Here is a 16,984-nt window from a genome sequence, read left to right on the forward strand (position 1 = left end):
TCACAAAAACTCAAATTATTACAAGAAGTAATGTTGGCAACTATGTGGTCAAACTGATCTACGGTCACATCATGCTCAACATAAGCATATTCCAAAACTTTCTGCAATGCTTCCCTATGTGCTTCAGAATTCATCAGTAATGATATCACGAATATTTTTGATGGAGTCTAGAGCAGCTGCTCCACAACATTGAATCCACTTGTCTTAATCAATTTTAAAACTTCTTCATCATCGTTAGTCTTCAACTTGCTGGACTCACCAGAATGACAAGTTGAAGCACTAGTCGGATTCCCTACTGGAATCTCTGTTGTCTTACTTATTGTCACATCTTCTATTATCTTTGGGAAAACTGGACTTAACGCTCGACCTCTACGGGTCACCTTTCCTACACCGATAATATTCACCACTGAATCTGCGACTGGTAGAGGAACCTCTTGACCATCTTCAATCATTATGGTATTGTATTAATATGGCACAACTTTATCGGATGAGTAGGGGACAGGGCCCACTAACCGTATAACCAACGAAGATATTGATCTATTGACATTGTTGTTGTTGTTACTACTATCAAATTGAATGACTATCCACTCAGGGGCCTTGAATACATAAACAATCACATTCACATCATTTATATCCCTTGATTGTTGAATCTGAATTACATTCTCATCCATCAACTTTTGGATATCTCTTTTGACAATCATACACCCACGTAGGTCCACGCTACAGATTACACAACCATCATGGTCATGTTCACAGTCACTAATTAAACACAAGGTTCTATGTATTTCCACCAACGACCTACGGATATGTCGCACATCGAATACTCGTAAAGGATAACCTTCCACCATGTTGACAGTAGCATTACCATGAGCAGACAATGGATTAGCTTTCACATTTGGCGCTCTGTCCTCAAAGGACACCATACCACTCTTCACAAGCTTTTGAACTTCATATTTCAATGGATAGAAGTTTTCTATGTCATGGCCAAGGGCTCCCTAGTGAAAAGCACAATAAATATCAGGCTTGAACCACCATGGTAGTGGCTCAGGTATTTGCGAAGGATTTCTTGGTTGAATGAGGTTCTTGAGAACCAATGATGGGTACAATTCTGCATATGTCATAGGAATAAGGTCAAAAGAGACCTTTTTCCTCTCAAAGTTTTGTTGATGATGATGATTGTTGTTATTGTGGTTAGCTCTTTGTTGCGGTTGTTGATGTTGTTGTTATTGAATTGGAACTGATTGATTATAATTGTTGGAAAAAATCGGAATTACTGAAGAAACTTGATGTTGATGTTGACGAGGTTGAGAACTATTTATGACATGAGGCCTCCTCTACCTCTCTATTGACATTGAGTTAGTCTCTCCTTCCTTCCTCTTGGAGAAACTCCCACCGTACTTCTTGCTTGATGATGCTTCTTTCTTTGACATACGTCTTTCACGGACTCCTTCCTCTAGCCTCATTGTAACACCCTTCTAAAATACCCCAAATATTTAATTAAAAATAATAAACATATAACAAATCAGAGTAATTATGCCATTCAAGGGTGTCACACATAATATTCACACCATTCAACCATATAACGGTCATGCTCTTTTATTAATTCAAAACATAAACATTTGCATAAAACGCAGCGGATAAAGATCTCCTCAATCATGTAAAACATGTAACATTCACATGTAAATTATTCAACAACATAAAACATCCCATCCCGATGTTACATCTATCAGAGCACGACCCACTAAGGAGACTACACTAGACTCCAAGCATTCGCTTCTACTCAACTCATTTCTCGTTACCTGAAAAATAGTTGTAAGGGTGAGTTCCTCAATCAATATAATAAGCATTATAGAATATAATGTCATGTTAAGCAATTGAACACATTAATCACCCTAATCGCAACATACAATCAGTAACAGCACATCAACTCAACATCATACTCAACACCAACATAAAGCACAAGTATAATCTCAAATCATACTCCACAACAACATAAACACACGTATAATATTGGAATACATCCATTCATATTATACGCCATACATACATTATGCAATGAGACTCCACACATGCGGTACCGACTATTCTTGAACATATAGTTCAAGCTCACCGATCAAATCCAGATACGGCTACTAAGCTCACTAGTCCCACTCATTTGAGATCTAATGACTCACTCACTAATTCCTCACCATGGGAATTAGCTACAGCCCCGAAGGCTAGACTATGCACGCTAATCATCTAGCAATGCAGCATTAACAACAATTCCCAATGGACATATGCTCACACTCTAAGCCATACAACAGTCCATTCACAAACACATGCATAATATATACATTCATAGCATTATGCATATCATCATACATCATCAACACATGTATCAACACATCATTATCATGTCAATCAATTAAACACAATATTAGCACACTCTACTAATACCTATACTGCTCAAAACAGCGGGAATAATCCCTATTACATCATACGCCAACATAGGCCAACTCTCAATTATGTACACAACATTAAAAAGCCAATTTTTCCACTCTGCAACAGTGTTAACCGGTTAACGCCCTGGGTTAACCGGTTAACGCAGGCAAAAACACATTTTCTGGCAAAACGTAACAGTGTTAACCGGTTAACGCCCTGGGTTAACCGGTTAACGCAGGCAAAACAGCACATTTTCACAAATTATAACAGTGTTAACCGGTTAACGCCCTGGGTTAACCGGTTAACGCAGACAACACAGCAGTTCCTGCGCTAACACAAGGCAGAATGCAGAATTCTCCGCATTTTCCGCCGTTGGAGGACTTCCGGACCTCCGATTCCGATTCCGTAAAAAGCTATACGTTCGGAATTTCACAACTAACCCAAACACAGATCCAATTACAGTCTAAATACAATTTATCCAACATAATTCTTCAGCATCAACAATCCCAATTAGGGTCAAATTAACGGCTTATCACTACCCATCACATATTATCCCATAATACCCATTAATCGACGATAAACCCCCCTTACCTGAGTTAATCCGGCGAATCTCAAGCTCCAAGCTCTTCTCTTCTTCAACCTTCTTTCTCTTGCCCTGCCTCTTGCCCTTTTCTTCTTTCACGATCGCTTTCTGTTTTTCACGTAAAACCTTATTTTCCAAAATGAACTCTTTTTCCTTATTCCAACTTATATATTTTCCAAATTATATTATTCCAATAATAATAATAATAATTCCCAAAAATAATAATAATAATAATTCCAATTATTTAATTAAATTAATAAATATATTATTAACTCAATTTAAATAATTATTTTATTATTATCGGGGTGTTACACTCATCCCCATATTTACCATTTCGGTAAAGTCATTGTGGGCGCTCGCAATCATATGTTCGTAATAAAACAAATTCAGTGTATTCAAGAAGATCTTTTTCATTTCCTTCTCCTTAAGAGGTGGACTTATCTGGGCAGCAAGCTCTCTCCATCTCTGAGCATACTCTTTGAATGTCTCCTTATCTTTCTGAGACATTGACCTCAACTGGTCTCTATCAGGCTCCATATCCACATTTTACTTATACTTCTTGACAAAGGCCTCGTCTAAGTCATTGAAAGTACATATGCTTGCACTATCTAACCCCATATACCATTTTAAAGCAGCTTCATTCAAATTGTCCTGGAAATAGTGAATCAGCAACTGATCATTATCAGTCTGAGTAGATATTTTTCTGGCGTACATCACAAGATGGCTTAGCAGGCAAGTGTCCCCTTTGTACTTTTCAAAGGCTGGGACCTTGAACTTAATCGAGATCTTAACATTGGGCACCAAGCAGAGTTCAACAACACTCTTCCCAAACAAGTTTTTCCCTCTCAGGGTCTTCAACTCTTTACACAACTCAAGGAATTGATATTTCATTTCATCCATCTTCTCATTTACATCTGGGCCATCAGACGGATCAGAATGGTAGATAATGTCTTCAACACGAGGAAAAGTATGAACAACCGGAAGTGGCACTAACATGACCGCCGACATAAAAACAAATGTGGGCGCATACCCTTCAGGCATAAAATTAGGTGGCACTCCCCAAGGGAATCCAACAGGCATGGATTGACTAGTAGCATCAATTAGAACCGTTGAGGTAGCAACCTCATAAATGACAGTTCTTTGAGGAGGAGGAGTTGCAGGAGTTGGTGAAGACTGGTTTTGTGCATCAATGACATATTCCATCAATGTCGTTAATCTAGCGATCTCGTCCTTCAGCTCTCGGTTCTCTTGCTCTAGATGCTCCATGATTCTCGGTTGATTAGCACGAGTATTGTATCGATGAGTCAGCTTGGCTGATGCACAGAAGAAGAACTGATAAGACATCTGGCGGAAGAAAAACCTGTTATACGAATGATGCATGAAATGCAATATTTTTTACTGTTTTTAATTTCAAGGAACACATGATGTCCTATTTACAAATATAATAATAATAACAATAAAAATAATTCAATTGACGATAAAATCTCTTTTTATTCATAAAATTTGGAAGGATTACACTGAATACATTTTCAGAAACCAAAATACAAATACAAGAGAAAAGGAAACTATCATCCTAAGGATCCCTAGCAAGTGCGCCATATGGTCGGGCTATGGGTGCATATTTCCTTCAGATGCGTCGAATCTCAGACTCAAAGGATGCCTTCATCTAAGCCTTCTCAAAAACTAGCTGATCAACAATCTTCTTCCAAGCACCGGAAGACTGAGGCATGCTAGAGGAAGGTAGACCCTCTGGCTCTCTCTGTCTCTTCACTGCTCGGTCTTCAAGAATCTCAATAAGAGCATCCTTGTATTTCGACTTAAGTTGCAACTCTTCATGCTTTAGGCTCGAAGCATGGAACCGCTATTCCAACATATCTTTCTCTTGCTTCATCTTGGCAAGTGCGTCTTCTAACTCCTCTATATCTTGGTTAGGGAGAGTTGATGGCTCGGCCATAACCACAGACGTAGGTCTTTCTCAGGCGTACGACATCTTCAGCTCCAAAGCTCTCTTCTTCACCCAAATAGTGCAAGCTTCCAAATCTACACAGTTGCACGGACCAAGCTCAGATTTTCCTTTCCTATGCACATTATGCCAAGCATGTATCATCATTTTCTTCAAATGTTAGGGATCTTTACCCTCTTGATAGAATAAACCTTGTAGCTGAGTGTTATTAGGTTTATCTCTCAAGGGGAACCCAATTTGATGACGAGCTAAAGCAGGGTTGTAGTTGATTCCTCCTTGTGTACCAACGTGTAGCGGGAAGTTCATGATCATCAAGCTATTGACAAGCTAGAGATCAATTAACAAGAGTTGCCATCGCGCTTTTATTGTTTCCAAGGGAAAAGGGAAAAAGTACGAACAAAACCCAAATAGTAAGAAGTTTTCAAATAAAAACTAATAAAAGTCATAGATCACAGGTAAGGGGGTTGGTTACACGGAGGGAAGGTGTTAGCATCCAAAATGTCCTAGGTACTCCTAGGGAACCCTTTTTGTGTGCATATGTATTTTGTACAAAGTGATGTTTACAAACAAATAGAATGGGGGGATGAGAAAAGAATTCATTAATTATATTTTTGTGTTTGACAAGACCTTCGGTCTTGTGCCTACGTACCAACATAAAAATGAGGGATCAAAACCTCGTAGTTCGTGCTAGAAATTTCAAAAAAATGAGTGTGTTGGTTTTTAACAAAATTTAAGTTTGAAGGGAACAAAGGCCTAAAATGGTTTGAATGACTTAGTTCTTTTTGGATTTTTTGAAAGTTTAAGTCAAGTATGGTTAATTTCATTTACAAGTTTGATTTAAGAAAATGAGTTTGAAAATGCAATGGCATAAGGCCAAAGTTTCTACCTTTTGCAAAAGTGGTCAAAGTTTAGAACAAAAATAGTTCACACAAAGAAGATTTTAAAAATGGAGGGAGAGATTTTTAAATTAAAGAAATGGGGAGAAGATGAAGAGACTACCCTATATACAAGAACTCAAAAGTTTAAAGTTGAAAATATCTGACCAAATGGGAGCATTCCAATAGACAAGTATGTCAATAGAAACTCAGAGTTCCCTTGGACTTTTTGAATTAAACAACACACAAATGCACAAATATATCAGTCTTGAAGAGAAAAGGCATCAAATAAAGATAGCCTCATCCAAGCTTATCCACTTCAATGATCTTCTTCAAAAGAGTCAATGCAACATATGGATTCCACAAGTCACAAGTTCAACATAACAGCTTAACAATGATCAATGTTGCAGATGAATCTGGAGAGATCTAGAATAATGTATCAGATGGATTTGAATTGCAAGCACTTGATTCTTCAATAAATTGGCATTGGCCAAGTCCATTAGCAAAGGAATGTTGCCTAAGTTCTATGTCCAATTGGGCAAGATCAAACCAACAGTCCACTCAAAAGTCTTTTAGGGTTTTTGTTATTATTAAGTGTGTTCATGGTCAAATACCAAACAAGCAAACAAGATATACACAAAGCAAAATAATATCACACAATATGGTCCAAGTGGACAAAGGAAAAATTACATTAACATAAACAATTAGAATGATATGTATAATGGCAAATGGTAATAGAATACTAAAAGTAAATTGTATTAAAAGTAAAAGCTTGAAAGTAAGAGTTAATGGTTAGTAAGTTAGTGGTTAGTTTTGTTTTGCTTTTTTATTTCAAGACATTCTTTGGAGAATACTCAACCTAATTGCCACAAGCATGGATCCTTGAACCAAAACATCTTCCAAAGGAAGGAAAGAAGGCCAAGTTTCCACACAATACCATGGAAGAGGGGAGACTTACAATCTCACTAACTAGAATGCTTATGCCTTTTGTGTCACAAATTTAGCGCTATGTTAAGCAATCGTAATTGGACTTATATAGAAGTCACAACTATTTGAGGCCGGGCAATAGACTCTTGGTGTTAATGCATGTTTGAGACATAATATTATGAACTATGCTCATTAAACATACCACACACAAAAATATGCAAAAGGTGTGGCCTAATCTCATCCATACTCATGTTAATCTTTCAATCAACTAGCATACGTATTTTGAGATGTCATTGGCCAATTGAAAATGAATGAATGAAGAAGGGGAATTAGATGAAGAGGGGAAGGGATGAATGAGATCACAAATTGGTCAAAGGAGGACTTTTACCAAATTAATATTATTCATTCATTTTGGGAGATGGAATGTACATTCCATCAATCCCCTAAATTCAACAATATTAATCTTGACAAAGTCTAATCAACCTTGACCAAGGGCCAACAACAACTCAAACAAGTCAATGCAAATGATCAACATAATTTAAATGGCATTTATTCAATTTAAAATATTAAAATAATGCACTAAATTCAAATATGTTTTGTCCAAATCCTAAAATCACATCAAAACACCAAATAAATGGCCATGTGATAGGTCAAACAAGGTCAAAGGACCTTGGATAAAAAAATTCATAATTTTTGGACACTTAAAAATATTTTTAAACAATTAAAAACAAATGAAAAATCAATTAATTCATGAAAAATATTAATAATGATCCAAAAAAATAATTTTAATTTAGAATATGAAAGAAAAAATATTTGATTTGTTTTTGGTGAAAGTCCCATACTTTTTGGATCAATATTAAATTTATTATGAATTATTGAAGAAAATGGAATTAAATAGAAATTCAGAAAATGCTAAAATACGTGGACCATCAGATCTCCCTCATTAATTGAGGTGGCAGATCTGATGATCCACAACGCGCGTTCCACCAAGGTCCTAGTCAATAACACTGTAATATGAGTAATCACAATGCACGACTAAGATTAAAACGTGGAACTTGGATCACACGGTTTAGACCAAAGACACATCATCACCGGAGCCAGAGCTCCGGTTGTCTTCTCCGGTGAGCTTCACCAGACTGGTCAACATGAACCATCACCAAAATTTAAAACAGGGACATGATATTAAAGAGAAAACATCACTGAGCACGAATATCACCTCCAATTCATCCAATTCCAACTATATTGAGAAATATGTGGAATTGAAAAATGAGGTTCATGATCTGAGTTGCTTCGATTTTACCTCAAAGCTACTTAAACTTCTTGCCTACATTGGTAGGACTTCAGATAACACTAGAATCAATGGAATTGAGCAAGAAACAAGGAGAATCGAAGAGTTGAAAAATTCTGCAAATTACCTTCAATGGAGGTCTGAGCTTGCTAGATCTTGATCTGAATCATGCTTGGCTTCACTTCAATTGCTTGCAGAAGAGGAATGGAAAGACTTAGAAGCAACGGATTCCTGGAGAATTGAATTCAAAAATAGTGGAGATTCAAGCTCAAATTCAAATGAATTTATCAGGGTCATCCTCTTAATGTGAAGGGTTTTCAATGGGGATTTAAAGTTGGCGCAAGGTGTGTGTGATTTTTGAGCAAATGCAGCTGTATATATAGCCAAATCTATGTGATATTTGCACACTCTTTTCAACCTTCCAAATTTGGCAAATGATGAAAGCATGGTGCGTGGGGGTGCATAGGCCCATGGAATGATTGTTTGAAGTCCAAATGAATGATCAGATGCTTTGGAGATGGATTGGATTGCAAGGTACCTGAGCATTGTTACTTGAAGAACGATCCATGCCAAATGATATCAGCTTGTTAATGCCATGCGCGGCCTATGCATTTCTCATCCAAAATGAATGAATTTGAGCTCTTTGGAAAGGCTAGATCAAGAGGAACAAGTTTGATGTTGAAAACGTTTTCATTTGGAGCTTGGAACTTGGAGAAATTTGAGGTGGAAGTTTGGAAACATTTGACATATCAAAAAATTTCTAAGTGTCAAGCCATATGTCTCAATATTCCACCTTGCTTAACTTTTTATGGGAGCTTCAAATGAGAAAAGTGTCTTCATCAAAGTTGTATCTCTCTCAAAGAACTTAAAAATGGTCACCAATTTCATATCATTTGATTTTAAATGATAGAGTTATGCATTTTTGAAGTTTGGAAAAATCACTTGATCAATGGTATAGGTCAAAAGTGACCTATAATGTAGCCTTATATCACATGTTCAAAGAAGTTGAATTAGCTCCCACTCCAAACATAAAAGTTAAAGTAGACACATTTCATTTGATTTTGAAACTTGTAAATCTTTCATCTCATAAAAATTGAGCAAGTTATTGCCTTGGGAAGTTGACTTTCAAATTAGGGTTTAGACAAAATGACCTATAATGTTTCAACATAGAAAATGATTTTCCAAGCAAAACTAGCTCTAGGTCTCAACATGAAAGTTGTTTATAATGTCATTTAGAGTAAGTTGTCTCTTGGAATAATTTTCATATGGTAAAAATTGTAGGAGATAGGGTCTAGGGAGACCCAGTTTTGATTAGATGAATTCATCTGACCAACCACCATCAACCAACTTGCTAATTTCCAATTCTCTTGACTTTCTTGGCTCATGGTAGATCATACATGCATAAGATGATGAAATTTGAAGTGTACCTTGAGAAATTTGATCAATTGGGGAGATAGCTTGTTGGAGAAGTTACTCAAGATACCCAGTAAAACTAGGGTTTCCAAGGCAAATCACCTTCAAACTCTTGAAGCAAACTTGGTCAATATAACATGTAGAGAACATTGGGACTCATATATGATGTTCATAACCATTCTTAAATCAATTCTTGGTTGTGCTCTTTGTTCATGAGGGTCTCAAACCCTAGATGTGATCAATGAATCAATGAGGTCATGCCCTTCCTACAAAAAGAGTTAGATAGATGCAAAGATATATTTTTGGTATTTTAGTTAGTAAAATGATATTATACAAGTATGATATAATCACAAAATGCTTGGTGATCTCTCCCAAAACAAACCCTAATGAAAGAGGGGTAAGGAGGATGCCAAGATATGATCTAAATGCTAATGCTTATGATGAAAATGCATGAGGGATCTTAGGGTCAAAATTGGGGTCTTACACAATGGAAGTCACATTAGAGAACTCACCACAACTATCAACAATATCCACACTACTCAATGCAGAATCAAACCAAACAATATCATCATTAGTGAGAGACATAAGTCTTTGGGACCACCGTAGACATTGCTTGTTCTCCAAGAAAGAAGGAGTTTGAGGTAAGTGAAAAATAAACCACTTGTACAGAAGAGGAACACAACACACAATAGTCCTACCACTTTTAGAATTCCTCAAATGCAAAGATAAATACATGTTACCCAACAGAGTAGGAACATGATTCCCAATCAAGAAGATTCTAATGGCGTTAACATAAACAAAACCGTCAATGTTAGGGAACAAAGCTAAACCATAGATGATCAATACAAAGATGGACTCAAAAGCATCCATGCTATCGGCTTGAGAAAAGACAATAGCTTTACCAATGAGGAACTCAGAATTCAACCCAAAAACACCTCTTTTCTTCACTAAATGAGCATCAATCTCATATTTCTTCAAGTGAAGAGCTTCAACTATGATATGAGATCTAGGAATCTCCTCTAATCCACTAAAAGGTACTTTGTCAAATACGGGTATACCCAAGAGATGTACATACTCCTCTAACGTAAGTAAAAGCTGATAATCGGGGAAAGTGAAGCACATGTATAGAGGATCATAGAACTGAACCAAAACACTCAGAAGTCCTTCAACCACATCAGCAGATAACACAGACAAAAGCTTCCCATGATGTTGCTTAAAGTCTAAGGGATCTAGTACAAAGGAGGATAACTTCCTTAACTCTTTCAAGTTAGGACATCTGAAACTGTACTTCTTAGTGTTCCTTCGCCCACAATCCATGGTTTGAAAATATTTGCAAACAAGACCTTAGTTCCTTGAAATTTTATTTTTCTGTGATGAATGCTATGATGCGCATGTATGCATCAATGCAACAATCACACACAAGGGATCACACACAAGGCAAGCACAAACAAAAGGTCAAGGGATGAATCAAGTAATTACCAAGATCAATCATCCATTTTGATCGATTATGGTTTTCACCTTATCAACACCCAAGTTCCATTGATATTGACAAGACTTGGTCGGATCAACCAAGAATCAAAGGGTTTGTTGTGAGTCACGAGCATGGAGTCAAGTTAAGAACCATCCCAATGGAGTGTACTAAGGATAAAAAACTATAGATCATGTTCTAAAAGGTTCCCAGAGTCTTAATCCCATATATAGGATATTATAGGTTAGGATGACTAACTCATCAACCCATAATATTCTCAAGAGAAACTCGTTTGAGTGTAGTATCGTGTAACAACTGTTATCAAGTCTACACCTGAACAGTCTCCGCGCTACGTCCTAAATAGGCCAAGTTGGGTTAAATGTTCTACGATCCTCAACTTCTCGGACCCCAAATCAGAGTAAGTAATGCCTATCCACAAATAACTTGTGTGACGTCAGTAACTCCAAAAGGGTCTCCACTAAGTAGATGGGTCTCACGCCAACTTGTTAAGGACTACTCCACACAAGTTGAACATGACTATACCATCCTTTTATCTTAATTGTACTCAAGTTCGGTTTAGAACTTATCTCACCACTCAGAGATCACCAATCACAACATACAGATTATATCACATAAACAAACATCAAATATACAAATATATACACATAAAAAAGTAGGTTAAACCCACTGAGGACTACTCCCCAGCAAAGTCTCCACTTAATTTCTGTAGCGTTAAATTCATGACCATCAAGTTATGAATAAACTTGACGTTAATAAAACCAGAGCCGCCACTGCGCTTTTATTGTTTCCAAAGGAAAAGGGAAAAGTATGAACAAAACCCAAAGATAAGAAGTTTTCAAATCAAAACTAATAAAAGGCCAGAGATTACAGGTAAGGGGGTTGGTTACACAGAGGGAAGGTGTTAGCACCCAAAGTGTCCTAGGTACTCCTAGGGAGCCCTTTTTTATGTGTGCATATGTGTTTGGTATAAAAGATGATTGAGAAAAATAGAGTGTGGGGTGAGAAAAGAATTCATTGATTATATTTTTGGGTTTGACAAAACCTTCGGTCTTGTGCCTACGTACCAACATAAAAATGAGGGATCAAAACCTCGTAGTTCGTGGTAAAAATTTCAAAGTTGGTGAATTGCTTTTAACAAAATGGTTAATGAGAAAGGCACAAAGGGCCAAAAGTTTGAATGAAGTTATTAGTTCTTTTTGTATTTTTGAAATTTTAAGTCAATATGATTAAGTTTATTTACAATCTTGGTTTAAGAAAAGAGTTTGAAAATTCAAAGGCATAAGGCCAAAGTTTCTAATCATTAAAACAAAGTCTAAGTTTGAAATTACAAGAAAAGAAAGTTTTGAAAAGGGGGAAATATTTTGAAATTTAAGAAGTGGGAGGAGATGAGGAGGATATCCTAAGCACAAAGTTAAAATTTAAGAGTGGAAAAAATCTGACCAATGGGACGCAATCCAACAGATAAGAATGTCATATAGAAACCCATTTTTCCTTGGACTTTAATAAAGCCATAATCAATAAGCAAATGAGCAACATCCAGACATCATGAAGATTAAGGAATCAAATAAAGATAGCCACATCCAAGCAAGCATTCCCACAGCTAGCAGTCTTCTTTGTCTTCTCATGTATCAAATAAAATATTCCTTGATCAACTCAGAGCAAAGCATCAGACACAAGATCAAAATAACAATTAAGCACAAAGACAAAGTAACGGGTGAATTCAAACAAATCCCAAGGTTTGTATCAGATGAAGGCTCAGTTCACAATAACTCAGTCTCAGAATGTTGGCGTTGGCCAAGTCCTTTTGCATATGTAATGTTGCCTAAATCTAAGTCCAAGAATTCAGATCAAGATCAATAATCCACCAAATATTTTTTAGGGTTTTTGTTGTTATTAGGTGTTTTAAGTTCCTAAGACCACAAACAAAGTCAAAACACATAAACAAAAAATATACAATCACAAGATATGGCTCAAATGAGCAAAGTGAAAATGACATAAACATAAATAAGTTAAATGAAATGTAAATGGCAATAAATGATAAATTACTGAAATTTAAATTGCATAAAGTAAATGACTTGAAAGTAAAGCAATATTAATACGAATTAGTCAAATGTTAGTCAAAAGTTAGTCAAGTATAAGTGGTGATTTTTAATTGATTAAATCATTCTTTAGAGAACACTCAACCATTCATTCACAAGTATGAATCCTTAAACCAAGACATCTTCCATGAGAAGGGCTCCAAATTGGATACTTCAACAAGTATGTGTAAGACCCCAATTTTGACCCTAAGATTCCTCATGCAATTTCATCATAAGCATTAGCATTGGGATCATACCTTGGCATCATCCTTGCCCCTCTTTCATTGGGTTTGTTTTGCGAGAGATCACCAAGCATTTTTTGATTGTATCATACTTTTATATTATCATTTTACTAACCAAAATACAAAAATATGTCTTTGCATTTGCCTAACTCTTTTGTAGGTAGGACATGATCTCCATTGATTCATCAAGTTCATATCTAGGGTTTGAGACCCTCATGACAAAGAGCACAACCATGAATTGATCCAATAATGGTTATGAGCATCATATACGAGTCCCAATTACCTCTACATGTTATATTGATCAAGTTTTCTTCAAGAGTTTGAGGGTGATTTGCCTTGGAAACCCTGGTTTGACTGAGTATCTTGAGTAACTTCTCCAACAAGTTATCTCACCAATTGATCAAGTTTCTCAAGGGACACTTTAAAATTCATCATATTATTCATATATGATCTACCATGAGCCAATAAAGTCCAAAGAATTGAAGGTTAGCAAGTTGGTTGATGGTAGTTGGCCAGATGAATTCATTTGCTCAAAACTGGGTCTCCCTAGACCATATCTCCTACAATTTTCACCATATGAAAATTATTACAAGAGCAACGTTACTCTAAATGACATTCCAAACAACTTTCATGTTTATACCTAGAGCTAGGTTTTCTTGGAAAATCATTTTCTATGTTGAAACATTATAGGTCATTTTGTCTAAACCCTACTTTGAAAGTCAACTTCCCAAGGCCATAACTTGCTAAATTTTTATGAGATGAAAGATTTCCAAGTTGCACAATCAAATTCAAGATGTCTACTTAAAATTTGATGTTTGGAGTGAGAGAAAATTCAACTTTTATGAGCAAGTGATATGAGGTTACATTATAGGTCATTTTTGACCCATACCATTGAACAAGTGATTTTTCCAAACTTCAAAAATGCATAACTCCATCATTCCAAATCCAAATAACATGAAATTGGTGACCATTTTGAATTTATTTGAAATAGATACAACTTTGAAGAAGATGGAATATTGAGATATATGGCTTGACACTTAGAAAAAATTTCAACATGTTAAAATTTCCAAACTTCCACCTCAAAATTCATCATTATACAAGCTTCAAATGGAAAAGTGTTGAACATGAAAGTTGTTCCTATTGATCTAACCTTTCCAAAAAGTCCAATTTCACCCATTTTTGACAAGGTTTTCTAGGGCTGCGCATGGCATGGACATTGCATCATCAATTGACAAGGATCAAACTTCAAACAGCTGTGAACAATTGCCTTGCATTCCAAGTTGATTTAAGACTTACTCATACTCAATTGTGGATCAAAGGGAATGATTTCATGGGCATGTACACACCCAAGCACACATGCATCACTCATTACCAATTTTGGAAAGTCATTTGTAAGGTACAAATATCACATGATCCAGCTATAAATAGAGCTCCATATGCTCAGAATTCAACACACATTCGCGTCAACTTTGATCCTAAACCCCTAACCCTTCCATTTGAGAGGATAATCCTGAGAATTTCCATTGGAAATTGAGTTGAATTCTCACTGTTTTGAGATTCAAAACTCTAAAGATCCAAGACCTTTTGTGCATTCTAATCCACTTCTACAAGCATACTGAGCAAGATCAAGCACAAGCCAAAGCAAGAATAGTTGAATCCAGGCCTGCATTGAAGGTATTTTCCATAAAATTTCATCTCTTCGATTCTCTCTTAATTCCACTTAATTCTCTTGGATCTTTGGTTGTCTGAAGTCCTACCAATGTAGGCAAGAAGATTGAGTTGCTTAGAGGTCAAGTCGAAGCAACTCAGTTGACACACCTCAAAATTCAACTCCTCATATCTTTCTATATATACGGAGTTAGTTAAAATTGAGGTCAGATTCGTGCTATACGCCATTTTTTCTTTTAGATCATGTCTTCTTTTTTTCATTTTTTTGATGGTGATGAGTGAACCAGTCCGGCCAGGGCCACCGGAGAAGATGGTCGGCCTTTGGACGCCGATGATATGTTGGCATGCTTCAGAGCCATTGATCCTTTTCAAATTGTTTTAATCTCGTGTGTAGCTTTTATATACCAAGCCTATGTCGCGTTGACTCAAATCCACCATGGAATGCGCGCTGGTGGCCACTTGATCTGCCACCTCAATTAATGAGGGAGATCAAGTGGTCCACATTTTTTTGTTATTTTCTGATTTTCTTTTATTCCTTTTATTTTCATTAATTCATATTAATTTTAATATTGATCCAAAAAATATGAGAGTTTCACCAAAAAATTTCAAATAATTTTCTCTTTCATATTCTGAATTAAAATTATTTTTTGGATCATTATTAATATTTTTCATGATTTACTTGATTTTGAATTTGTTTTTAATTGTTTAAAAATACTTTTAAGTCTTTAAAAATTCTGAAATTTTTTCTCCAAGGTCCTTTGACCTTGTTTGACCTATGATAAATCTCATGGCCATTTATTTGATGTTTTGATAAGGTTTTAGGAATTTGACAAACCATATTTAATTTTAATGCCTTATTTTAGTATTTTTAATTTATATAGATGCCAAATAATTTTGTTGACCAATTGTGATGACTTGGTTGAGTTTGACTCTTGTTGTTGGGCCTTGGTCAAGGTTGATTTGACATTGTCAAGTTAATATCATTGGATTTAGGGGATTGATGGAATGCACATTCGATCTCCCAAAATGAATGGATGATATTAATTTGGTAAAAGTCTTCCTTTGATCAATTTGAGTTTTGATCTATTCCCCTCCCTCTTCATCTCATTCCCCTTTTTTATGCATTCATCTCATTTGGCATATGATATCTCAAAGTCCTAAAGCTAGTTGATTGAAAGATTAACATGAGTATGGATGAGATTAAGCCACCTCTTTTGCATATTCTTTTTGTGTGTGGTATGTTTCATGAGCATAGTTCACCATACTATGTCTCTAACATGCATTAACACCAAAATTCTATTGCCCAACCTTAAATAGTTGTGACTTCTACATAAGTCCAATTATGATTGCTTAACATAACGCTAAATTTGTGACACAAAAGGCATAGCATTCTAGTTAGTGAGATCGTAAGTCTCCCCTCTTTCATGGTATTATGTGGAAACTTGGCCTTTTTTCCTTCCTTTGGAAGATGTCTTGGCTCAAGGATCCATGCTTGTAATAAGTGGGTTGAGTGTTCTCCAAAGAATGTCTTAAAATGAAAAGCAAAAGCAAAACAATACTAACATCTAACTCATTAACAACTAACTTCTAATTTCAAGCCATTTATTTTAATGTCATTTAATTTTTGCCTTTATTCATTTGCCTTTGTTCAAATCATTCTAATTGTTTATGTTAATGCAATTTTCACTTTGTCCACTTGGACCATATTGTGTGATATATCTTGTTTGTGTATATTTTGCTTGTTTGTGTGGTCTTTGTCCATTAATGTATATAATAACAACAACAAAAAACCTAAAAAAAACTTTTGTGTGGACTGTTGGCTTGATCTTGGACAAATGGACTTAGAACTTAGGCAACATTCATATGCTAAAGGACTTGGCTAATGCCAACTTATTAAGAAATCAAGTGCTTGCAATTTGAGACTTCATCTGATACATCATTCAAGATCCCTCTGAGTTCATCTGCAATATGATCATTGTGAACCTATTATTTTGAACCTGTGACTTGTGGAATTCATCTGCTATCTGGGCTAATTTT

Source organism: Lathyrus oleraceus, chromosome 4, assembly GCF_024323335.1.
Source record: "Lathyrus oleraceus cultivar Zhongwan6 chromosome 4, CAAS_Psat_ZW6_1.0, whole genome shotgun sequence".
In the NCBI taxonomy this organism is placed as follows: domain Eukaryota; kingdom Viridiplantae; phylum Streptophyta; class Magnoliopsida; order Fabales; family Fabaceae; genus Lathyrus; species Lathyrus oleraceus.